This window comes from Orbicella faveolata, unplaced genomic scaffold (assembly GCF_042242905.1).
Source record: "Orbicella faveolata isolate gen_17 unplaced genomic scaffold, um_ofav_v1 contig_1, whole genome shotgun sequence".
Lineage (NCBI taxonomy): Eukaryota > Metazoa > Cnidaria > Anthozoa > Scleractinia > Merulinidae > Orbicella > Orbicella faveolata.
The window spans coordinates 27,177,681-27,205,268 of NW_028301536.1; the positions used below are offsets into that span (position 1 = coordinate 27,177,681).

Here is a 27,588-nt window from a genome sequence, read left to right on the forward strand (position 1 = left end):
GGTGAGCGAACGGATCCCCCGAGAATTTGTGAATTAGGTTCCAGAGCTCGCAGCAAGAGAGTCTGGGAACGAAAGATGGCTGCTGAAGCTTGCAGCTAGGTAAAATGTTATTTTTACGCCAAACAACCAATGGAAAGACTGCCTTTGGCTCTTGACACGTATTTTCTGTTGTGTTTTGGTATCTCAGTGCAAGAATTATGCCTGCAACAGGCTACAAAACACATAAAATGGGGACACGGTGACTGAAGCTGATATGCAAAAATGCTAAGGTAAGCTTAATTAAGCTTTAACTCAAATACTGTTATTTACAAAGATGTTAAAAAGTACTTAACTCTCCCTCTCTCCCCAGGGTGTGTGTGTGTGGGGGGGGGGGGGGGGGGGGACTTGACCCGTGTTTGGGTAGAGGGTGTCACCAAGGGTTTGAAATCCTGACCCTGTTTAGGACAAAAATGCTCTAAGGGACTGGAGCTAGCATTAGCAAAATGGTGTATTCATTGACCTTTGACCAAAATAATTTTGCATATTAATTTAATTTTGGGCACGAAAGTTTGCACTGCGCGGAATAGAGATGGCAGCGTTTAAGCTTCCATCTCTCTCCAAAAAGTGAAGATGTCCTTTGGAGTTTCCAGAATTCTTGTGTAATTTAATTAAAATCAAAGAAGAGCTTGAAAGTGGGACATTTGGGTCCGTATATTTGGCCAAGTTCAATGTTGCTGATGAGAAGTGTGTTAGTGTTGTTGTCAAGAAATTGAAAGGTGAATCCGCAGAATCCAAGCGACACTTTCAAAAAGAAGCTGGTATTCTAAATAGTGTTAAAGGCCACAGACTGAAATATCTCCGGTTTTTGGGAGGACATGCTAATGTGTAACCTATGTAACTGAGAAGCAAGGTGGCTGGCTGGATGGCAGGCTTTTCAAGCTATGCAAAATGTTCTACTGAGGGGAGTGGGGTGGGGTAATTGTGATGAAAAAATCATCCAAGTAGCTTTTAGACCAAATAAAAATACATACTAATGTAACAAGAAAAGAAAATCATAGAGGGCTGAGAAAGATATATCTTGAGCGTTCAGAGTCCAAAAATATATAAAATTCATGCTCAACTTGATAGAGTACTTGATACCTGATAGACTAATTTACGTATAAGCTTGAAATGGTCACGAGTAAACACAATCAAAAAACGAACAAAGTGAAAGGAAGCAATATGATTAAGGCCTAATTGCACGGAATCAAATGTGCAGCTCCCTTTTGTAAGGTTGGTTTGCCAAAAATGCAAACACAACCAAAACAGATCGTGATGTTAAAATAGCTATTCTTTTTCATGTCACTTGACTTTTGCAGATGTTTATTTATTATTATTATTATTATTATTATTATTATTATTATTATTATTCCAGCATTCTTATAGACAAATCAAAGTTTTCCATGTAATTAGATTATCTTTCGATCACTGCTGTTTGTACAAAATTTTAAACTGTAAACCGTCTGTCAAGGTCTTACGAAAATTGGTCTTTTATTCCAATTCAATTCAGTTTACAATTTTCATTTGTGGCTATAAATAACATAACTTGCGTGTTCTAACATACCCTCAGACATCAATGCGGTGTATTTTACATGGAAATCATTGTGACATATTACAAACAATGGTGTTTGTGTTAGACCTATCACCATCTTATTCAAATCTAGAGTTGGAGAGAATTAGGTTCAGTCAGGATGAATAGAGCCATGCTTACAATTGTTGTTGTTTATTTGTTTTTTTGTTTGTTTAACTTAAAGAGACTTAAAATCCCCTTTCTCTTGATTCATCATTTCCCACACCAAGGATATTAGATTGACAGACATTGAAATATGTTACGATTATCATAAAGACTAGGGACATCAACTAAAGGCAGTAAAGATGCAAAATAATTAATAAGGGAACCAAGTAAGGGCCTCTTTACCATATGAAAAAAAATTGTGAAAGTGTTTCGGGGCCCAGGGAAGGTTCATTCAGCATGTGGTGTACCATCATGAAGGCAATCATGAATGAAAATTTTTTTTGAGAATGTTTAGGAAATGACAGAATATTTTCAGATTTCAAATATGTTCAATCACCAATCATGTTTTGTTGCAATAAACGTTATGTCAAACGGGAGTATGACTATTCAGGAACATGGTAATGAAATGAGAGAGAATCAAATGATGAATTATATATACCATTCTTTCAGCTCGAGTAACTTCATTACTAGACGAATAAGAACAGTAAAAATAAAATGTGAGTGATAATAATCAAACAAATAAAATTGTTCTTGTTTTGTTTACCTTTTGTTTGTCTTTTTTCTTCCACCAGCTACAAATCCAGGTTTTACAAATCTACCCTTTACAAATCCATGTTTTACAAATCCACCTTTTACAAATCTACCTTTGTTTTTTTTTTGGGGGGGGGGGAGGGGGGCTGCAGCCCTTCCAACCCCCTGGCCCGTACGCCTATGATAATATAGAACTGCGGTTTGTGGGAAAATTTGGCCAAAGGAAAATTTTGCATTGAAAATTTAAACTGGGATTCCTTGCCTCTTGGCACAGCTGTGTCCTACAGATGTCATTGATAAAACACATTTCCAGAATCACTATAGAAATCAAGGGATTTTGCTCGAACTATTACGCAATTACTGATTGCAAATCAACAAGATCTCTGCTTTATTTATTTATTTTCTCTTGAAAAGTGGCCTTCCCCCAAGGCAGCCGGGCGGGCACCTGGCTAAAAGCCTGGATAGAAATCAGTTTGTTAAAATAAAGATATCAAGAAAAAGGCTCACTCGAAGGTTTACATGTACAGTATAGTATGGATGATAGATGCTTGGAAAAGTGATAGTTTTCTGATGATAATTTTTAACTGTCTAGAACAATATAATAATGAAAATGTCTTGCATTTAAAATTGTCTACATGTATCTTTCCAACTTCATATTTACTTTTTTTTAAATTTAATTTTCAATTTTACAAACTTCTTATAAGATTAAATTTGGAAATACAGTTAACAATAAAGATTAGCGAAAAAACTGGGCAACGACGTTTCGGTGTCATCCTGGCACCATTTTCAAGTTAAAAAATATTTGTGCGAAAAGTAAACTAATTTATACCAATGGTAGAGGTGCGAAATTGAATAAATTAAGATTAAGATAGCTGTTCAATGTTCATGTTCATTCCAATGAGGTGTCAAACACTGGTAATGAGTTCAGTGTCTGTTCAAAGCCTAAACAAATACTTTTGCGCGAATGGAGTCTGACTGTGTGTTGAGGCTCGGTTTCTTCTTGTGAATCCACAACATTTCGTGGATCAAGCAATCGAACACCGAAACGTCGTTGCTCAGTTTTTTCGCTAATCTTTATTGTTAACTGAATTTTACAAACCTCCTAGAAAAAAGTACTTGTACAAAAATAATAAGAAAGGGACCAAAAAAGTAATCAACTTGGCAGATTAAGTGACTTAGTTTTTGACAGAAAATAGAGTGAAAGTCTAACTTCTCAAAGTTCCTATGAAATGAAAAATATTTGAATGAATATCTTCTTGAATGGAGTGAAAGTCTAACTTATGCCTATGAAAAGAAAAATATTTGGCACCAGAAATGTACATTACAAAGAAACAAAATGACACCCGTAGTGACATTGCCATGGCAACTCTCTTGACTCCAGTCTCTTTTAAAGTGGGACAGAGGGTCCTGCTTGGAACAGACATGGTTCCCATATTGTCTAAACTATCCTCATTAGATTCATGGAAGTAGATACTCCTTGGTTAAAACAAAAACTGGGAATTTTAGTTTTAATTAAGACAGGACCAGTGGCAAAACTGTTGTCCTGGCAACAACACAACAGGTGTTATTTAGTTTCTTTTGTAATGTACGTTTCTGGTGCTAAGTTTGATGAATGCCACTCCAATATTTCCCTGGAGATATTGTTTATTCAGTATTTTACTGTTTTAGTTGCACAGCTTATGACGTCATCACTTTAATTCCAAATTTTCATAATACAAAAACATCAATATCTCTAAAACAAAAAAAAAGATATTCCCAACAGTAAAATGCCATTGCCTTTCAATTACGCAGCAATTATTTTTCATTTCATGGGCACTTAAGGAGACTTTCAATCCATTCTTACTGAGAATTGTAAACCACATCCTAGAAGTCATGTATCTGCTTAGCAAAAACTATATTTGGGGAAGTCAGTTAGTTGGAGATCAGAAGTCATTTAAATTACCTTAAAGAGTTTTATTCTATGCCCAGGAGCTTAGAATGCTTGTTTGCTATATTACACTTACATGTATTGCAGACATGATGTTTAGTTTCTTTTTGTAGAGTTAATTAACGTCATGGCCTGGAGCTAACAACTGTCATTGACTTATAAGAAATTTTCAAATGATCTGCTCTTTAGTGCAGTTCTAGGTTTCAAGCTTCTTGTTTAATTTTGATAGATGCAGTTTCCACCAAGTCCAAATATTCAGCCTTGCCTTTGAACTGCCTTAATTTGCAACTATTATCAAATTTCATTTGATTTTTTATAAATTCTGAAATTTTCCTTAATTGTAACTTCCATTAAGCCTGTCCTGAATCCTCTTGCACAATTGACTTGTGCTATCCTTAAGAAATTTTCATGTTTCATCAATTTTTGCAGTTTTTCAAAAGCTGTTGTTATAAACAACAAATCAAATCATTTTGCATGTTTGTAGTGCCTACATGTACATGTACATTCAATCCTGGTCATTACTTTTTATGGCACCATTTTTAAAAGTGCTAAAAAGAATTCACACAAGTTTCATGATTCAATTTTTATAGCAACCACAAAGTTCATTGTAAACAGTTACATGCTTAGCATTCTTCCAGCACTTGAGCTGTCAACCTCACAAATGCAGGCTCACATGGAACATTGCAGCTTCTTCACAGTTAGATCTTTGAGTTCTCAAACAATTTTTCTAGCAGCTTTGTAGCAGTTGTTAAGTAGTCTTGAAGGGTTTTTTATCAGTTGTTGTAAGTTTCCCCCCATCCCATCCCATCCTCTATATTTCTGGTCCAATCATGCCTGGAATTAGGTCTCATGGCTAGGTTGCCTGTAAGGATAATTTGCTGGCCATGGGGATGGTATTTATCAACTGGGGCTGGCTGGCCACAGTGGAAACCCCTGGAAACCCCCTGATTAGTGAGGTTTTTGGAAGGTGATAATGCAAGACACCTCATCTGTTATCAGTGGTAACCAGGCTGAGTGAATATTACAGCTACACCTGACTCACTCCTCCTATCAGTGATTTGAGATAGCTTGCGGTATAGGCATTTTTGTTTTGGTTGGGTTTATCTTTTAGAAAATAAAAATTATCTCTGCAATAAATGTGTTTTTTTAGCAATAGTCAGTAGACTGAGTTCTTAATAATTTCACCATAACTTTAGAAATGGGATTAATCGCCAAATGTCCTCCTAGTGCTCCCACACGGCAAACATGTAAATCTGTTTTTTTAATCTCAACCTTGTCTTGTCTTGTCTTGTCTTGTCTCGTCTCGTCTCGTCTCGTCTCGTCTCGTCTCGTCTCGTCTCGTCTCGTCTCGTCTCGTCTCGTCTCGTCTCGTCTCGTCTCGTCTCGTCTCGTCTCGTCTCGTCTCGTCTCGTCTCGTCTCGTCTCGTCTCATCTAACTTATCTAACTTAAAAGATAATATTACCTTATCTTATCTTGAAAACCAGGATGGGACACTGGATAAACCTAGATGGACTGTGGAAAAACTTGAATGCACAGTTGACAGTATTGGACACGTGGTGGGAAAAAGGGATGGGCATGAGTGGACAACTCTGGGTGGACAGTGGAATCCAAAAACATTCAGACCTTGACCAACCAGGTAAATACACTGTCTTGTAACCATCTTGGATCATGTGTACTAATGGCATCCTCAGTCTTGACACTGTCAATTGATACCCTCAATTGGCATCTCAATCTGTACTCGACCGGCACCTTGATCAATACTCAGTCAACACTCAATCCACTATTGATTAACAGTTGGTCACTAGTTGGCCGAGTGTCAACAGACCTATATGCATTGATCAAAAATTAGTTGACTTTCGACTGAGATGTCGATTGAATGTCAGTCAAGTGTCAACTGAGGTGTTGATGAAGTGTCAGCCGGGTATCGATCAAGTGTTAATCAAGGATATCGATCCACACTTGACTGCAGATGCCTTTAGTACACATGATCCACCATCTTTGCGACATGTTCTTGATAAAATTTCAGGCAAAGCAGTGTGTCAACCTGATAGAATCTCCTCATAGCATTCACTGCTTTGGAACACCTTTCCATTAATAATACATGTTATACCTCCAAGTGAAATTACATAGGAGGTCAAGGCTTTCCATTCAACCAGGAAATCTGTGGTGCAAAACATTCTAAAATATGGTTTTTGCAACATGTGCTTTCAGGAAGTACATTATCATATATATGCGTACAATAATTTTTGACAAAATTATATTCATCCAATGCAAGCCAGTTAGAAGTTAAGGGAAGTTTTAAAACCCAAAATTTTTAAAGAGAAATTAATTACCATACTGAAGTGAAATTTTCCAATGGGGAAGGTATGGTTTAAACTGACAAACCTCTATAAGATGGATTTCAGAGCCCATTGCACAGAGTTTCCAAATGCATTGTACTCATGAGTCAACCTTTACCTGTATCTTTTTTAATTGTTTTATTTAAAAAAAAAATAGAAACTTAAGATACAAAACTGTTTGAAAATTTGTGGACATTTTCTCGAGCCTCCGTATGTTGACAGGAAATTCTAAACTTTGGCATTGCCATGATCATCTTGGTGGGAGGCCTCATGGTTAGTGCGCTCGTCTCTGGATCGAGCCCTAGGTTCGAGCCCTGGCTGGGGACATTGCATTGTGTTCTTGGGCAAGACACTTTACTCTCACAGTGCCTCTCTCCACGCAGGTGTATAAATGGGTAACGGCGAACTTAATGCTGGGGGTAACCCTGCGATGGACTAGCATCCCATCCAGGGGGGAGTAAAAATACTCCTAGTCGCTTCATGCTACAGAAACTGGGATAAGCTCCGGCCTGATGGGCCACTTGGCTTGTATGCAGACTTTACCTTTACCTTTTAAGATACAAATGTTAAGATTCAAATGTTTTATTTACAATTGAATAGTCCTGTTAAATTTCTTCTATACTCATTGACTAATAAGAGAACAGTGACACTGATGACACCATCACAAGCTACATGTAAGCGAGTCTTGAACATTTAAGTGTTGTGAGTTCCTGATTGAAATTTAAGCAAAAAATTCCATGCATTCTAAGTGGTGTTCTTTAACCCTATTTAGCCACGTTTTTTTCTTTTTGTTACTGAGCCTGATTTGAATTGAATCAGGGTATGACCCAGTACAAGTTAAATACCTTATAACATGAAATTTTCATGACACGTTTATTTTGCAATGTTGAGGTGCACATATTTTGCAACACTTAAATTCCTCAATTTTGCAAATCTTTTGTATTGTGAATCACTTCAACTTCACATTTTTGAGTAACACACAACTTATTTCTGTGATAATGTTACTTAAACATGGCCTTGAATTAAGTAACCAACTTTATCAAAGGTACAATAACGTCAAAATTAATGAAAACCCAATGTAAGGACTATAAGTTAACAGTAACATAATGTAAAAAGTCTGCATACGAGCCAAGTGGCCCATCAGGCCGAAGCTTATCCCGGTTTCTGTAGCATGAAGCGACTAGGAGTGTTTCTACTCCCCCCTGGATGGGATGTTAGTCCATCGCAGGGTTACCCTCAGCATTAAGTTCGCCGGTACCCATTTATACACCTGCGTGGAGAGAGGCACTGTGAGAGTAAAGTGTCTTGCCCAAGAACACAACACAATGTCCCCGGCCAGGGCTCGCACCCGGACTGCTCGATCCAGAGACGAGCGCACTAACCATGAGGCCACCGCGCCTCCCTGTAACATAATCTGAGTCACTTAATTTCATGTTATGTTCGCAACACTTATTGTTCTTGTCACTTTAACTAAATCACATTTTTTTTTTAATCATGAAATTCGCGAAATATAAAGTGTTGCAAAAATTTCACACAGTAAGGTACATGTAGATGTATCTCCAGAAGTATTCACTTAATGGTATCAAACTTCTGTGGAGAGTAAAGCATCTAAATTAATCATGATGTCACAGAATGCCAAAATGATGTCACACATGTGGAGATGTCTGCCATCTTAGATCTGCCATCTTGAACTTCCAAAATTTTTCAAACAAGTCAGATCGGCAATATAACAACACAAGTAAAATTATGTCAAGAAATTGTATTAAAATTGTCCTGGAATCTTTAAATTTGCCTCAACATCCAGAAAAAGACCAAATTTGGGTAAAACACCCTTTGAAAACATAGTTGCCATAGAATGCCAAATCATGTGACCAAACAGTGGACAAACAAAGTGTGTCCATATAATTTGTGTAGCTTCGAATGCTGTTTTTTGTAGGAGTATATTGAATTTGGCATGGGTACTTTGTTCCCCTCCCTCGCAGGCTAAATTGCCAGCTTTTTATGTGTCTGTCCTGTCACTCTCTTTCCTGACCAAACAGGCCACCCATGGTCCAGAATAAAAACTACTAGAAACAAGTGATCGCGAATGATCAACAACGCAAATCGTCTCATATACACGTGCTTTGAGATGATGTAATTTGTTTTCACCCAGCCAAAATATCTCATTCCAGTCTGCATTAGGACTACATTCCCCTTTTTGCCAAATGCAATCACAGTGAAAAACCAATTCAAAGAAAACCAAACCATTGAGAATAATGAAAGAAGCCACAAAAGAGAACAAGAATGATGTAGCAGATGGACATGAAAAGAAGGCCAAAAGCCCCTGGCAAAAACCTAGAGGGTCAGCCAATTTGCAGTCTTCACAAAAAAATCTCGATTTTTGGGGGGGCTGCAGACAGACCAAAATGGAATTAGGATGCGTTCTTGAGGAAAGCAAAAACACAATAATAACCCAAATTATTCTCATGTTTTGATTAGATCCCTCCTATGATTTGTTAGAGGACAGATGCATGTTGACATCATCGTTACAAAGTTTTTCCCCTCACTTTTTTTTAAATCAAAGTGGCGGAATTGTACAAAAATTTAGAGGACATTTTACCTGACTGGAGGAAGGAAGACAGAAAAAGTCTTGCCAAGGCTGTAACTATGTACAAGAAACAAGAAGAACAAGAAAAGTGTTTTTTTGTGGAAAATGACCTGCGAAATATACTCGAGCAGTCGCGGTCCAACTCGACTAAAAGAAACTCAAAATGGGTCGTGAAATTTTTTCAAAGCAAGAACCTAGTGCTTTGCTTCACATTTAACAAACTCAATAAGCAAAACTTTTGTGAGGTTAATTTATTTTAAAAAATTCAAATTTTCTCAGTCTCAAAATAATTCTTGACACAGATTGATGTCAGGAATGAAACATCACAACACCACTTCTTAAGATCAGTAAAATAAACACTGACATAACCTTGCTTTCTGATGCAAATGTTCCAGCCCATTTCAGGGCAGAGCAGTGAGCAAAGTATAGCTTACACAGCTTATGGCCTTGCTAGAAAGTGTCTCCGACATTACTTCAAATTGATTTGAGAATCACGAACCACAGAGGACACAAATTTCCACCGTCACGAACACTCCTTCTATTCAAACCTTGAATCGAATGGCCACCAATGTTGACTGCAACCACAAGTTTTCTGGACGTATTTTTCAAATCCAGCAGTATTCAAGGCAATGTCCAGTTTTTTTCGCTCACAGGGGTGTTCTGATGAGGAAAACTCACTTGACTTTTCCTTCATTTTCAATACGATAAATTTTGAGGATTTCAAAGTTCAATTTTACTTTCTCTGCAATTCTGCTTTCATTCCACAACAAGGAACATTCAATTCAAGTTTGACAGTGGCATGATTTCTCTGAACCAATCACAATTCTTTGCTATGCACAGCAACCAATCAGTTTGCTTTATTTTGTAAAAACAATAAATGACGTCAAATTGCTATTTTCTTGTTTGTCAAAAGGGGAAATGCCCCACTTTTGAGTTACATGAAATGATTTTGAATATAATAGCTTTTATCCATGCAAAGTTTGTTTTTTTAATTTATAAAACAAATAAATTCCATGTTGCCATGCATCTGTTCAGTAATATATCACTGGAGAAGTCAATCTGTGGTAAGAGCATCAGTGCCACTTTTTGTTCTTACCACATTTTGACATCATCTGTGATCTATTACTGAACAAATGCACGGCAATGTTCATGGAATCTCTTTGTTAAACAGGGCTGACACACAAAAAGCTGGTGTCAAAATCTTAAATAAAAAAAGAGTTAATTTTGTTTAGCATCGATCTGAATGTTTTCATTCTTTTTATGGAACAAATTATTAAAGCTCTGACATCAAGAAGAATGTAAATTATTATTCTCATTGGTCGGTTTTTTTCACAGCTGATGACTTTTGTGGTTGAATGGAAAGTAACCAGATATGGCTTAAAATATAAATCACTTTTAGGGCAGTCAGTCAGTCAGTTAGAGATCAACCTTAAGTTCAGGATTTTATTTTAGTACCCTGCCTGGAGATCTTACTTTGTATTGGTTGAGGGGGGTGGGGGAGGGGCTCAGGATGGATGTTGGATATCCAGGCACTTACTGCAGACAGGCTACTTAGAACTTTAATTTTTGTTGTGCAAAAAATTAATTTGGGAGGTGCCCTAGCTTGCCATGGTTTAACTCTTCACAGGACCTTTGAGGATCTTACAAGATCTTCAAAGACCCAGTTAAGACCTAAGTACATGTATCTTTCAAGGATTCTTTAAAGATCTTTGAATGATCTTACAAGCTCAAGATCCTTTTAAAGGAAGATCTTTTCATTGATTCTCCAAAATTTTCAAAGATCTTTGTGAGATCTTTGAGAAATATCTTTGGAGATCCATGAAGATCCATACGGATCTTGGTCAAGATCTTTGAAGTTCTTCAATATCCTTAAAGATCTTGATCATGATCTTTGCATTGATATAAGAAGCTTGATAAGATCCTCGAGGATCCTTCAGTTGAGAATACTTGAAGTAGAGTGATCATGAGCAGAGATTAGTTAGTGCATATTGGCCAGTTTTAATGTCAGCAGGGGACTTAAGAGTGAATGCCTACAAAAATGGACCTAAATCGCCTATCAATGGCACAAGTCGAAAAATTAATTTCGCTTGTATTTTGTCCATAGATAGGTCCTAGTAAGAATAGAAACGGACCATAGTTAGTTTCTGCTAATACAGCTTTCTTTGGTAGAAATACGCCAAAAACGATTTCGACCCGATTGGGCTCAAAATCAACTTCCGGTTTTGCTGAATTTCCCGAATATTTGATTGCTTCGCGCTCCACAGAACAGCTACTTGAGAATCTTTCAGTGGATTTTATATTCAGTTCAGGTCTTCGTGGTATGACTGAGCGAAAAATAAAATAAATCAAAGTTAGTTTTGAGCCCGAAAAGAGATCAAACTGACACGCAAAATTTTACAGTGTGTCGCAAGAGAATTATTGCATAAAAACATCGCCATATTTTTCTATGGGCTATAACTTTAAATACCATAAAAACACTTTCTACGGGTTAAATATACACCCACCTGTTAGGATATCAAAAAATATCTCTGGGCAAATGGTTTCAAGTCGCCCGCCTTGGCCTGTGTTTCTCATAGATTTTGCCCAAAATCCGCCGTTGGAATGTAAACAATTGCGTGACGCGGATAGCCACTCTCGAGTAAAATATTCGTTTCCAGCAATCCGATGAAAGCAATTTTTGAAACGTTGTGTGGATAAAATAATGGAATTTTTTTTTTGTTTAAGTTAGTATAAATATATATGTTTTTTCACTTGCATTGCAACACCCACGACACCCCTGATAAAGAACGTTACTACAGTACTCCGGGAAATGATTTTAACACTTGTTTATTTTGTCGATTTCACTGATAACTTACAATACAGTGGTAGTTTTAAAGATACACTTAACCAATCCTCTATGGTTTATGGCAATTGAATCATTGACTGACAAATAAAGTCAAGTGGAAATACCATAATTTCTATAAACTACTAACTGCGTGACGGCATCTCAGCTCTTCTAGCTGTGTAGAACATTTGTACCTACACAATATGCTCAAACTCAGCTAGAAAACCCGGAATTTCTTGAATTGAATTAGCCGAGGAAGAAATTGCGTTTAAGTTTCAATCAAACTGGGGAAAAAATCCATCTTTTCTACTTTGGTTGTTTGATCAATTAACTGAAATTTGCAGATCATAACACTGGTAGACAAATAAACATTACAGTGGTCGGTCTAGGACTAGGTTTACACTAAAGGAGTTTTTTTTGAATTCGTAAAAGTTCCCGGATTCATCAATTTTAGAGTACTCGGATTAGTAGGGGTTTACAGTTAAAGGATATTCGGATTCTCAACCGTTTGCACACGACGATAACTCCGGGAACATTCATGATGGAATGGTTAACAAGCAGTTTGTTGCCTAGACAACGAGAAACAAAATGCTTCTGAAAATAACGCTAGGGGTAGGTTGAGACAGTCTGAAGTTTTCTTTCAACTCGCTGACCACAGTACTGTTGTCCATCATGTCAGGTCCCTCCAGGTATTTATTCTGGTCTTTACTTAATATCTAGAACCGTCGAGGTTTTCGATCATGCCATCGTCGTCATCTGCGCAGGAAAGTATAAATTGGGTTTCTGAGGAGTATGGCATTACCCATTATAAAAGTGATTACCTACACCTGAAAGAGCACGAGGTAATCACCCAGCGACCGCCATCAGATGGCTATCAATGTGCCTACGACTGGACTACGACTGGATCATGTAACCCGCCATTTTCGTTCCACCGCAAACTCAAAAGATCACAGGCGGAAAAATATCCGGATTCGAGAGAAAATCGTTTACACGACAAAACTCTCCGGATTCAAAAGTTTTCGGATTCAAAGTTCCCACTTAAAATTCCGGATTCAAAATCTCCGGAGACACGACCAAGCCGGGGAGTTTTTATTTCGGATTCGTCCACTTTTGTGTAAACGGCAAAATCAATCCGGCACTAAAACGTTCCGGATTCATCACGAGTCCGGAACAATTTCCTCTAGTGTAAACCTACAATCCTGGCCATAAGTTGTTGGGACACCTCCCCTTTTTGCACGCTAAAACCCACGATTTCAACTACGTCCTTAACGTTTTAGAACAAAAGATGAATAGAAGAAAGTACAATTAACCCCCCCACCCCCTGCTCCCCCCTAACAATGTTGCATGAAAATGAAGCTATTCTGAAGACTAGATCGGGTGTGGGAAAAAAAGGAACAAGGGACAATAGAAAATGGTTAGACAGTTGTGTTGGAACCAAACGCGATTGCTGAAAAATCGCTATTATTGGAATAAGACGTGAATATCTATCTTGTCATTTCTTTAGGAGGCGAACAATTCTTGAAACGTGGCTATTCTGAAGCTATTGTCAAGGATTTTGTTTTCAAGATTTTTATCAACATTGACTGGGGGGAAGGGGGTAGGCGGGCTTGCGCGGTTTAATTTTGGTCTTAAGATAGGCTGCCTGTGAAGTCATCTGCCGTAACTGTCCCAACACTTTTGACCAGCATTGTAGTCTTTAATGAACAGTTAACATCCATCTTATTTTGTTCGCGGAAGTCGGTCACGGAAGAGCGAATTTCAATGAAATATATATATAATTTGATTAAGCAATTAGCCAAAAATAGGTTGACCGCCAAAACAGTTTAGGGTTTAGCCTAACTCTAACCTTAAGTTTTAAGACTGAAGAAAAAAAGAAAAAAGCATTGAGCATTTCAGTTGTTTGAAACAGAAACATTCGCGCATAATATAGTACGTGCGTAACCTGGAAAGCAATCCGTCCAGCACAGTAATTGTTCAAATTAACAGCTTACTGAGACTCTCGCACCGTCGATGCCTCTTATTTATGATTTAAACTTTTAGGATTTGTTTACTTTACTTTTTCCGACTTTTTAGCAAGAGAAAAGGCAGTAAATGTGCTGGTACAAATAAAAAGGTTTAACCGAAAATCGATCCGTCGAAATCAACAAATACAAATTTAATCGCTGTAGTGTTCCTTCAGATCACATAAGGCTAAAAACCAACAATATCAACTTGTCATTACGCTTAACAAATCAACTTAGAACGATTTTCTTTCTAGAACTCGTTCTTGTAATTAAAATGATCAAAGAAAGAATGACAGCTTAAAACGACATAGCAGTAACACCCGAACTCCAAGTAAATTGCTTTTAATTGGCGTTTTCAATTAACGAAATTTCCAAAGCGATGACTTCTCACATTCTCACGGCAGTTCAGGGGAAAATTTATGAGAAGCACAGGCCAAGGCGGGCGACTTAAAACCATTTGCCCAGAAATATTTTTTGATTTTCAAACAAGTGGGTGTACAGTTAACCCGTAGAAAGTGTTTTCATGGCATTTAAAGTTATAGCCCATAGAAAAATATGGCGATATTTTAGTGCTATAATTCGTTTGCAACACATCGTAATATTTTGCGTTTCTGTTCGATCTCATTTCGGGCTCAAATGAAACCACAATTTATTTTATTTTTCGCTCAGTCATACCATGAAGACCTGAGCTGAATGTAAAGACCATTGAAAGATTCTTAAGTAGCTGCTGTGCGACCCGAAAAGCAATCAAATTTTCAGAAAATCTAGCATAACAGGAAGTAGATTTTGAGCTCAATCGGAGCGAAATCGTTTTTCGCAAATTTCTCCCCAAAAAAGCTGCATTAGCAGAAACTAACTATGGTCCGTTTGTTTACTAGCTAGGGCCAATCTCTGGGCAAAAAATGAGCGAAATCGATTTTTCGACTTGTGCCGTTGTTTGGTCTATAGTTATGGGCACTGGCTCTTAATTGTTGGACTAAGCTATATACAGACCTAAGAGTCATATTAAAACTAGGTAGTTTGTAGGGTTTCTTTTTTCATTTATTGACTTATTATCTTAGTGTAGATATTAAGCAAGACAAAATTTAAACCTGTGCAAGTGATAAGAAATATATATATTTCTAGCTGTCTTAAGCTCAGATTGGATTCCAAAATAACTTATTAAACTGTGCTTGTTTCATCACAGGATGTTGGACCAGATGGAGAACATCACAAGACAGTGTGGACTTGGAGAGGCTAGGAATTTAAGCACAACAGGACAGACATGAGAGAAGGAATAGAGGATGCTTAAAGAGTCAAGCCACCAAGGCAAGATGGTTTATGGTATCATAAGTAGTTTGTCTATTTAACTGTGTATGTATTTGGCCCAGCCCGGGAGGCCTTTGAACATGGGGTACAGCTGGCTCAGGGTTTTCCTCCTAGGAGCAAGTGGACGTACGGGGAGGTTTTTCACCCAGCTGTTGTTCCACAACCCCTGTTCAGGTTAGCTGGTTATTTCTTTACCTTGACATAGTCTTCAACTAGGTTTTTATAGTAGACTCTGTAAATTACTTACATTGGTTTGGAGCAAGTCAAGCTGACTAACTCCAAAAACCTTATTGTCACTATCTTATTAGGACAAACACCTCTTGACCAATGGCAACAGCAAGTCACTATTTCATGACCTCAGCAAAACAATCAACAAATATTCTCTTCTAGAATAGAACTAACACAAACCTAACTAATACCAGATGGATTGAAACTGACAACACCTGACACCAACAAATACTTGTACCTTGTACAAATGACTTATTCATGACCTCAACAAACCTACCAACAGACTTTAACTTCAAACAGAACCGACACAAATTTGACTTACAATAGATAGAGTAACATTTCACAACTTACATCTAACACTGACAACTTAACACCTTACAGATAACATATTTATGACATCACCAAACCAACCAACAAACTTTAACTTCAAACAGAACCAGCACAGACTTGAATAACAACAAATGGATTGAAACTGACAACAGTTATCTGACATCAGCAATTATTTATACCCTACAGATTTATGACTTATATTCATGAGCTAAACAAACCAACCAACAAACTGTACATTATTTTGTAACTTCAAACAGAACCAGCACAAAGGTGACTAATGACAGATGGATTGAAACTGACAACATCTGACATCAACAACTGCAATACTTGCACCTTGACCTGGACCTTGGCAAATCAATCAACAAACTTTAACTTCAAACAGATTAGAACCAGCACAAACTTGACAAATAAGAGATGGATTGAAACTAACATCTGACAGCAACAATTACTTACACCTTACAAATGACTTTTTATGACCTCAACAAGCCAACCAACAATTTTTAACTTCAAACAGAACCAGCACAAACTTGACTTACAATGGATGGACTGAGACTGACAACATCTGACATCAACAACTACTTGCACCTTACAAATGAATAGATTTATTTATGACCTGGACAAACCTAAAAAACTAGACCTGACATCAGCACTTCAGTTTAAACCTAAGATACAGTCACTGACACTGCAGGATTAACTAGCAACTAACATACTCTGTACCACAATCACCAATACTTTACAGACCACCGTAAGTGCACAAGTTTCATACCAATGCAAGGATAAGCACTGAGTCAGATAATATTCTTGTTATACATAAGTGTGTGTGCCACCATTATTTAAATAAGTGCTTAATTCTTCTGAAAGAAAAATGATCTCTGAACATTTTGCTATATCACCATAGCTGTACATGGAATGAGAGGTAGTTTTCTCTGCAGATTTACAACCAGCTCACTTTTCAACTAAATTTCAAGAATTTATTAATTTCTTCAATTCAAAATTCACAGTTTTTGCAAACACAAGAAAGACACCCGTCCAGTTAATTGTTTTCTTCTGTGGTTCTGTACTGATCTTGGCAGCTACCTCTAAGTCTCAATTGTTCTGATAAGACTCAAATCCAAAAATTTGCAAAATTATGTTTATTTTAATAGGAAAACAAAACATCTAAGAACTCACTTATGGTAATCTCTAATTAAAACACATTTTTGTTTTATTGGGCATATGCTAAGGTTCCATCCTTAACCTTAAAAATTGGAACCACACTGAGTACCTTAGAGTAAGTTACATGTAACTCTGAGAAGGATGCAGGATGTGCAGTTTTTCAATTTTCCGCTCTTGCAAATTGGGGTGTGCTTCATTACAGGCTATGAAAAATTGATAGTTGGTAGAACTTTAGAATTTAGCTAAAAAATACGTCACAGCCCTGAGGATAGCTTGCTAAATGATTACTTGTTATATTTAGTGTACAATGTACTTCTTTCATAAAAGCAAAAACTATTTCACTACTAGACTCTTTCAGAGCAACAATCAACATCCCGCTGCCACTCAACCTTACTACTTACTGTAGCTTTCTTAAAATAATCACAAAATGTTTGTTTCTGGTTAATCTTTTAAAACTTGTGTAGGAAATGAATTTTATTAATTTTCTTCGGGAGTCAGTAATTAAAAACTATTTTCCTTTTTGATCCATCTTTACCATTTAAAATGCTTGGCAGCTTGATGGTGGTTGTTTAATTCATAAATCGATTATAAATTGGACAATCTCAATGCACACTTAGTAAAAGTGGATCTGCAAGCTCATTAGCACAAACGTAAACTATTGCTAGGCAAAAAATATTAACTTATCTCAAACAAAACAAAATTTCCCACTGTTAAAGTAAGGTTAGCTCATGCCATCTTTTTTACCTTCTTGACTGCATCATTGATTACTTTCAAGACTTACCCAAATTTTCATTGATGCAAATGTTTTTGGCCTTAAGGTAGAAAATATGACTCTACTTAATGCTTGTAGGAATTTTTTGAGAGGCAATCTTACTGAAGACAAAATGTTATCAGAATTCAGAATTCCGCAAAAGTTAATATGTAGGTCATCATCTCGGAGGTTTTTTAGAATTGGACTATTTTAAGTTTTCAAAGTCTTATTTTCATTTTGTTTTCAATCTGTTCAATTTTTGTCCCATTTTTCATCACTAATGATGATATTTAATAGTAATATTAATCAAAGGTAGCTCAACAGTCTGCATTTTTACCTTATTTCTAAGTTCTTGTTTTTATTCTGCTTATGTGGAAACAAAATCTTGATTCTCTCACACAAGTATAAACAAACATTTTACATTCACATCAAAATGATTATGATGCCTAAGACTTACACAATGCAGGCTGTTGATGAATACCACTGTATATTAAGTTGCTTAATGCACTAATTTCTTGGTTCTTACTTGGTGTTGAAATGGAGGCTTTCTTCGGCTTTCGTTTAACTTTTACAATGCCTTCTCAGTTGCTCCAAAAAAATTCTCGGAATTTTTAAATAAGAATATTTTTATTTACGCTCAACACCCTCAGTGCAGCCTGCTCAAAGGCTAGGTTAAGGTTTCCTGGTTGTTTTTTCTTGACTTCCATTACCAAGAAAGAACCATTATTTTCCGTTGTTAAATTATTTTTAATGTTAATGAGCTTGCATGTATCTACTAAAGTTGTTAGGTTATTATTTAATTCCAGGACAGAAGGTGGCACACACACCAAGACACGAATCTAGCCAATCATGTCCCTGCTGGGTTGCGGAAGCTCTGCCTCTGAGAAGGTGTGTTTCTGATGTCCTCTGAAATATTCCAACTGAGAAATCCTGGGAAACGTTTTCTGATCCTGTAATTCAAGTGGGGACAGTTGGGCACTTGGAAGTGTTGGCCATTTGCTCTCAAGTAGGATGGACAGTGTGAAGGAAGGTGAGAGTTTGCTTTTCATGTCTTTAGGGTTTCACTTAATTTGTCACAATACCCACACCATCAATTTCGGCCCAGCAAGATGCTTGCTTGCAGTCAATGCGTCAGGAAATGTTCCACAACCAAGGGTGTAAAACAGGAGTGCTGAATTGTGGGGCTCAAGGAAGGTTCATCTCTAGAGAAGGCATAGACAGAGGAGATCACTGAATTTCGTCGGTCTGACCTGATTGGATTTTCACAAATGACATTAAATTGAGCTGAGTTACTGCAGGTCTCTCTGAATGAGTTGCTACTCAGGGTCAGGTTTTCTCTCTTTCCTAGTTTTTCATAAAAAAATAATTTTTAACTTTAAAATAATAAAATTAAATCCTGTAGGTCCAATTATAAACAAAACAGCTTTTGCAAAAAAAACAAATTGTTACTAAACATTTTATTAAATTTTCATTTTCACTTTCAAAATTTCAGATGTAATTATTTTCATTCTCTGTTTTCATTTTCATTCATCTTATAACATATTAATTTTGATTTTCAAAAAATTCCTTTCATTAGTTTGATTGACACTCCTCAAACTAAGGAGGACTGAGCACCAGATTTTTGGCACTAGGGTCTCTGGGATTGCCTTGGTAACCAACATGAGCTGTGATTAGTCAATGGTTGCCTTGATAACCATCAACCAATCATAGCTCATGCTAGTTATCAAAACGATCCCAGGAATCCTTATGCTGACAGCTGATGCCTTCCTTAAGTTTCTGGAGTGTTTAATAGTCATTCTTATTTGTCAAGTAGATGTTTATTGGAAACACTTACTAATAAATATATAATAGGTGTTTGAGGAATAATTCTTCATTGTTAGGCTGGTTAACTGTTAATAAAACGGCGGCATCCCATTTAACAGTTAATTAGTCTGTTGATGAAGAGCAATTCTGAAACAGTTTGTATTGAGTATTCTTTTAAGTACTTTAGTTAATTCAGCCAATTAAACAGGAATTCAAAAATTTTTGCAATAACAATGAAAATTCGTAATCATAAACATTTGTTTTGAGGGGGTGTTTTTTTTAGGTGGGCTCAATTTCTTTAACACTAAAATCCAGTAAAACTCGCTAAATTCAGAGTTCCTCGGATTGTCACGTAATTCTGCTGCTCTACAAAGTGAGGAGAGACATTGCGATAGCAGAGAAGTCACGGATGCGAAGGACGCTACAATCTCTTGCAATGGGAATCCGAGATTAACAAATTAAACCTCTGCAATGGAAATTATTGACTCAGGCTGGATTCAAAACCATTTCAAGCCAAAACTTGGCCAAATTGAAAAAAAAAAATTATGGCATAATTTATTGAGCAATGAATTTCTAGTTTTAAATCTTCGTGCATGTATATTTAACTTAGTTCTCTAACACAAAATAACTTAAGCTCATAAATTTTTGACACTTTATAGCAGCGATTCGGCTTAAATCTTTAGCTTGTTTTAGGTTTCAAATAACTACAAGACTCGCTCAGCTTTGTATGTTAATTGCTCGTTTCAGATCACGGATGTTCTCTGGACAATTGGCTTTCTAATTATTCATTCAGTCGCACGGGAATTTGACTTGCATTTGAATAAACAACTCTTCAGAGTAACGTCACGTGATATGAGATAGGACAACAACCAAACAAGCTGAATACACTTAATTATCTAAACCTTTTCCGTATTTTTAGTTTTAAACCAAAACTAAACCTTTTTTCACCGTAATAATCGGCCAATTTCTTTCATTCAAATTAAAGAGAGAAACCTGACATCGGTAGCTTCACAGATGAGAGACTATTAGCGACTTGTGCTCTTTGGCGAAGTTTGTGGAATGACGGTCGGTCGGAGGTTTGGTCGGAGGTCAGACTGGCGGATTCTGTGTTTAATTCTTTCTTTGATTTCAACGGTGATGCACTGTAATTGAGCGTCATACTTTAGCGCCTCGGTTTTTCTTGTCCAGGTTGCGGACATTTCCAACTAAAATGGGTTTTCATCCAAACTATTCCGGGAGGGCGAGCTTATCGGTAAATCTTTTATTTTTTTGGAAGCATAAACTTGCGGATTAGCATCTTCAACCAAATTCTGAATTTGGCATTTTAATTATTTTTCAACTCATTAATTCCAAAATTACTCGAGTGTGGCATTGTGACAAATTAAGGCTGAGATCCCGGAGGCATGGGGAGCAAACTCTCACTTTCCTTTACGCTGTCCACCCCACTTGAGACGAAACGGTCAACTCTTCCAAGTGCTCAACCGTCCCCGGCTTGAATGAAGGGATCAGATAAAACAGACCAGGATTTTGAAGTTGGAATATTAAATAAGGACAAACGAAACAACACTGACTTGGAGAAGTAGAGTGCAAGCGACCCAAAGAGCGGGGACAAGATTAGCTAGATTATTATTTTTTTTTATTATTATTATTTTTTTTAATAAAAGTAATGGACAACAGAGACAATGTTTATTTCAATAAAATTTTGTTATCTTTCCTCTCTTGTTGTTTTATTTTGCAATCCATCCATCTGAGTGCACTAGATTAACTCTCCAAAAATAAGCCAAGTTCTAGAGAAGTCTTGATAAAACTTTGTAGTACGATTAACACTTAGGTTTAATAAACGGCTCGTTTCTTATGTCACTGTACGCCACAGAAACGTCTTTTGAGTACAGTGCTCTTCAAATGAATGAACTATATTTCAAGAGAATTTGTACCAAATTGTCTTAACCCTTTGAATACCAAACTTTCGCCAAAAAATACCGTTTTTAACCGTTTAGTCAAGTTTTTTAGCTGCCATGACGCTAAATAAGCATAAGTTTTGCTAAAAAAGCTTTTTTTTTTACTAAAAGGAGAGATTTTTCGAGGATTAGGTACAAAATTAAGCAAAACTTCAATTCCGGGCATGCGCATAAGCCAAAATTTTGCCATTAATCGATCTCAATTTTGTTTGTTGCCCCTTTCCTTTCTGTTTTTCTCGGCCCTTTTACACTGGTTACCTTTTGCATTGTATGTTCTTTCTGGCCGCCGTGAAAAGTTGGATGTTAATTACGGGCGAAGCCTAGAAATGGACCTTGACCAATCATAGGCGTAGTGGACCATTTTACCACCGTTTTTGCACCAAAACTGATAACGTGGTTTTTCGATTTGCGATGTCGGAATGTCGTCGATATCTAAACCTGACCATTGTGCGGAAAGGCCTAGCCTAGTACTACTATCTGCTTATCAAGAATATCTGATGACATTTAAATTGATGACGTCACAAGTGGTACAAAGAGCACGACCATTAATTACGCATATATATGCGTAGTTGGTATTCAAAGGGTTAAAGTCTAAACTGGTAGAAAATTGAGCAATTTCAGATTTTAGTGGACATATATCCGGTAGCAGAATAATTTTAAGTATTTTACAGTCTTTTAACATTTTCTTAAAGCTTAAGATATAAATAGTTGACTGAAATAACACCGAAAACAATTTCCCTTGGGAACGAGAGAAAATAAATTTCAAAGTTCAGAGAAATTGTGCAAACACATAAAATTTCATCATCGGTTTCATTTCACCAGTACTTTCAGTTTTTCATACGAAGTTCAACATTTGTTTTCGACGTTTGGCGTTGCTAGAAATGATTGGTTTTTTTTTTTTGGAGAAGATATTTAAAACAGTGGTACAGAAGTTTGCAATACGATGTAAATAATCTTAGTACTAAGTTTTTGTCCATTTGTTACTCGAAGTTCTGGTGGATTCCGTCTTAAAATTTAAACATATCTGTGGCGTACATTGGAACAGAAGCAAACCGTTTACTAAGGCCAATGGTACCGTGAAGTTTTATCAAGACCTTTACTACTGTAAACACAAGAGTTTCAGTCCCAAGATGGACATATTAATTCTCCCTACTAAATGCCCAGTGTTTTGATTCTAGTTTTGAGAATTTGGCGTTATATCAAGACTATGCCGAGTTGATGGTTTTCAAATATATTACTACTGTGAGGAGAAATAATGTTCATCACTCTTGGGACTGCCTCAGAGTACGTTTCCCAAAACCTCTCCAACATGCCTTCTCTGAAAGAATGGTTTCCACATAATCGCTGAAAAACCGAGAATATTCGCAACCGTATACAAATTAAATTCTTGATGTTTGGTTTGCTTATATTTGCTTTCAATACAATAAAAAATGGCTCTGAAAGATATTTTTTTGTGTGCACGGAAAATTAAACATCCGAAATAAATCACCTCAACGGTATTTTCAATTCTGTAATTTCCGATTGCACAACATCAAAAGATTCATTCAACAGAGATTGCTGAGAAATTGTAGTCAAAGCTGCAATTCTACTGCTGAAAACAAATGGTTTGAAATCATAAAAACCAAATATGCAAATTTGTGCATGCTGTTTGCACGAACGAATAAATTTTTGCATATTAGCTGATCAAAATAATAGTTTTAACGTTTGCAATCAATTGTTTTCTGAATAGCCGTTTTCTCTATCTTGTAGTTGCTTCTTAAAGAGTTAGTATACTTTAGCTGAAAATTTAAACTCCAGGATAAATACTTCTGTACTTGCATATCCCGTCTTACGTGACACTTATTATTACGTTCTTTTCGTATCACAAGGTAAATCAGTCACGCAAAAGTAAACATCCGTCATGTTGAACAAAAACAAAAACTTTGCAAACCAAAAATTTTCTACTGTAATCTTGAATGTGCGTTTTGGTCAAGATTTTCACGACATCTGAAGGTATAGTGGCAGAGAGGGGAGGAAAATGCTTTGAAAAACGTACCCAGCAAATTTGCAGTGAATAGAGACACAGTCAAACCAACCCAAAGGCAACCTCCTGTACACTTTGCCAAACCAGAGGGGAGTTTATATAGTTAGATTTCTCCTCTAATAATTTAGCGGCACGAGAGAATTTGGGACTTTTACAACGTAGTCGCATTTCAGACTCGAGACGGTAACTTCCAGAGGGTCACTTTACACAAGGCAGTCATTTCGAGAGGTTTGACTCTGTTCAATACTTCAGACATGCAATGTACTGTGCCAAGACTTTTTTAATTAAAAGTGAATTCGTATATATCATTTTTGCCTAATTTTGTCAAGATGATGTATGTTTGATACAGAAGTTTAACGGATTATGAATGCCAATTATACATCATGTGCAAATCAGTTTTAACTGTTGGTCAGTCAATCAGCCAATCACAGAGCCTGTCCACTGGTAAGTGAGTGAGCGAGTGAGTTGGCCTGTAAGTCAGTCAATCAGTCAGTCAATCAGTCAGTCAGTAAGCATGAGTCATTGAGTCGGTGAGTGAGTTAGGGAATAGGCCAGTCAGTCAGTTGCCAGTCCATAACCAGTCAATCTGTCAGCAGTCAATCAGTCAGTCAGTTAGACAGTAAGTCAGTCAGTCAGTCAGTCATGAATCAGCCGGTCACAATGTGTTATTGAGTCAGTTCTTCAGTCAGTGAATCAGCCAGTCAGTCAGTTAGTCAGTCTGCCAGCAGTCAATCAGCAAGTCAGTCAGTAGTCACAGGTCAGTCAGCAGCAGTCACGAAACATTCAGTCAGTCAGTCAGAGTCAATCTGTCCATCAATCAGTTAGTCATGAGTCAATCAGCAACTCAGTCAGCAGTAACGGTTCAGTCAGTCAGTCAGTCAGTCAGTCAGTTAGTTAGTCAGCAGTCATGAAACAGTTAGTCAGCCAGTCATGAGTCAATCGGTCAGTCAGTCATGAGTCAATTGGTCAGTCAATCAGCGCTCACAAAACAGTCAGTCACTCAGTCAGTCAGTCATGAGTCAATCTGTTAGTCAGTCAGTTAGTCAATCAGTCAGACAGACAGTCAGTAATGAGTCATTCAGTAAGTCAATTATGAGTCAATTAGTCAGTCAGTGATGAGTGAGTCAGCCAGTCATGAGTGAGTCAGCCGGTCATCAGAATCAATCTATCAAAAAATCAATCAATCAGTCAGTCAGTCGAGTCAACCATCCAATCAATCAATCAGTCTGTCAGTTTTTGGTAATGTATAAAACAAACTGAATGACCACAGCTACCATGAGAATGTCAATCAGCCAGTCAATTGGTGCTGTAGCCCACTTGCCAACTGAGTTAATATGCATTCACCAAAGTTGAAAATGTAATCCAATTCTGAAAAAAAAAAACATCATACTTTTGAACATCATTTTTGGATGCAGAAGGTAAATTTAACAATTTCATGGATGATTGGTTTAAAAATGTATTTGCTAAAGAGTGTGATTTAAGAGCTTTTCTTACTCATTGTGTAAATAATCAAGGCATAAACTGCATGTCTGAAGTCAAATAATCAGAGCAGAACTTGGCTTATTCAAGAGTTTTGTTCACCTAGTTGCCCCAAGAGATGGATTGCAAAACAGAACATACAGCCCTTCTGAAGAAAACTCCTTGAAGATTTAGTCCACTTTGTTGCTGTTGGCATCTGATCTGGAAAAGAAAGAATACTTATTTTCAGCGAGTATCAGGCTAAGAAATAACTTTATACAAGTTCTTATGATATTATTACCATGTACTCCACATTGCAGTTAACTACAGTCAAACCTGTATATAACGGCCACACTTGGGAAATTGCCAGGCGACCGTTATATACAGGGTGACCACTGTACACAGGTTTCCTTTAAACTCCCCTGGAAGTCAATAAATAGCATTTTTATGTGCAAATAATCACTCAATTTATGTTTTACTGAGAATAATGAGTAACAGCAACACAATAAACACGATAAAAAAGGCCCATGAAATGTCCATGATGTACTTTAAGAGAGGTGCAGTATACTTTGATCTCAGAGAAGTCTCCTGTGAGTGGCTGCATCGGACGCTGATAGAAGAGAAATTTGATGCCGAGGGCTGTCTTGGTCTATAAAACAGTAGCCTAATACAGCGTAAAACCGCCACTGTCAACTTGATAAGTACAGTTAAGTGTTATAATCAGGGAACCATGACGAAAGTGAAAACAGTGTGGTACGGTTGTATTGTTACAGTTACACTAACTATTATTTGAAAGTGACACTTTAATGTTATTTGCCACACGCATGTGTTGGACATAGGCGATGACATGTATTAGTAGTTGTGTTTAGTACTAATATTTGTATTTTTGTGAGACCCCTGCCTTGGTGGCTGCTATTCAACGAGCTGATGAATAAAGCTTGTCATTATTTGTTAATTGTAAACCAATTTTGTGACCGTTATATGGAGGTAAAAGATAATAAAATTGTGGATTCAGGACGTCTAGAGGGTGATCACGTCCGTTATATACAGGAGACCGCTATATGCAGGTCAAGTTAACAGTAAATAATTGAAGGGGTGAGTGCAAAACCATGCTAAGTGACGATTTGGGTGAAAAAAAAAATTTTCGCGAAAGGGCTTGAATTTTTGCATGCGGTCTTCAATGTAATAGAAAAACGCGGCCCTGTATTTTTGTCATTGGTTTTTGCTTCGTTTTCGAGTTATAACGTATGCAAAAATACTTGGCTTTTCCTAGCCATGTCTTTAGGAGTTTATTTGTTGAACAGCAAACAGGCAGACTGTTTATAGTGTATGAAGTCAAAATCAAATCTCACAGCATATATAGAGCGGAAATCTGGGAACAGATTGTTTACATCGGCTATTGTGACGTGAGCACAACACGTGAATCGATCGAGCGGCAAACGAAATACCATCGAACTAAAAAGAGATGTGCCGCATTAGAGCTCTGTCAACTAATATCTTAAGCATTGTGTTAAAGTACCTTGTGTGCCTGCCTGGTGGTTGAGAGGCATCATAAAGCCTCGATAAACCCGTAAGTCATCAGCACGTTTTAAAGAATCAAAATGTGTTCTGAAACTTCGAAGGTAGCTGATATACCGTAATCGTGTTATCGGCGTTCGAAGTCAGATCGAGCCAGGCAGCAAAGTCCAAGAGCAGTTCTTGCCCAAGAAAAATACCCTCTCGTGAGTTGTGGCCCATTTGCCAAGCGTTGCTAGTGTCAAAGTTTGGAAAGCGAGAACTGGTTTTTGAGTGATAAAATTTGTCTTGTATCGACCGCCATGTTTTCCCGCGCACGAGGTGTAAAGACCCTTCCCGGCATGCATTGCGATCACGTTCTGCTCGCGTTTCTCGAACTGGTAACTAGATTGTTTCGGCTTTTTTCATTTAAAGATAATAATGGCCAACAAGTAGCGATCGATTGTAACATAGATCTGTGATCCAGGTTGCTTTGATTTTATTTCATATCGGCATGATTTGTAGTGTTTTGAACTTCTGGGATCAGCGGACATGCAGATGTATGGAGACCCGTACGTTGCGCAGAAGGGTTAATTTGTTAAACTGTTAGGCGGTGCGTGACATAAAGCTACGATCGCGTTTGTCGAAAAATATGTATTTATGTCGTGATTTTTAGCCATTTAAGACGTTGCTGTATTTGGAAAAGTGCTTATTTGATGTTTATTTGTTCAGTGCAGATAGTCATTGTCCCAGATAACCAAAGTAAGTTCCAGATGTTAACACTATTTTCCGGCCGCCATATTTTACCTATTTAAACCTGAAATCAACATTTTTGAGCTTATACGTTGCGTGAAATTAACATTTTGCTGTTTTCTAAGTGAAATCAACATCCTTGCCGTCACGCGTTACGTGAAATCAACATTTTTACCTATTTAGACCTGAAATCGACATTTTTGAGCTTATACGCTGCGTTAAATCAACATTTTTCTGTTTTCTAAGTGAAATCAACATCCTTGCCGTCAAGCGCTAACGTGAAATCAGCATTTTGACCTATTTAGACCTGAAATCAACATTTTTGAGCTTATACGCTGCGTGAAATTAACATTTTGCTGTTT

General features: G+C 37.1%; 2 long non-coding RNA genes across 5 annotated transcripts in view; one reads left to right on the forward strand and one right to left on the reverse strand.

Annotated features, from left to right (window-relative positions):
* On the forward strand, positions 1-21,254 carry LOC110057076 (uncharacterized). 2 transcript variants are annotated; one of them, XR_002297505.2, is made up of 4 exons: positions 1-99; positions 188-269; positions 5,697-5,848; positions 15,152-21,254. It is a non-coding gene; the product is annotated as an uncharacterized LOC110057076 (long non-coding RNA). The 2 variants fall into 2 exon arrangements; XR_016209940.1 differs by having other exon boundaries at positions 15,165-21,254.
* LOC110057075 (uncharacterized) overlaps positions 21,155-27,588 on the reverse strand; it is a 15,173-nt gene continuing 8,739 nt past the window's right edge. For 2 of the 3 annotated variants that reach the window (XR_002297500.2, XR_002297501.2), the window contains exon 4: positions 21,155-25,201. This is a non-coding gene — a long non-coding RNA (uncharacterized LOC110057075). The remainder of the gene's footprint in view (positions 25,202-27,588) is intronic. The other variant, XR_016209941.1, reaches the window with a different exon arrangement.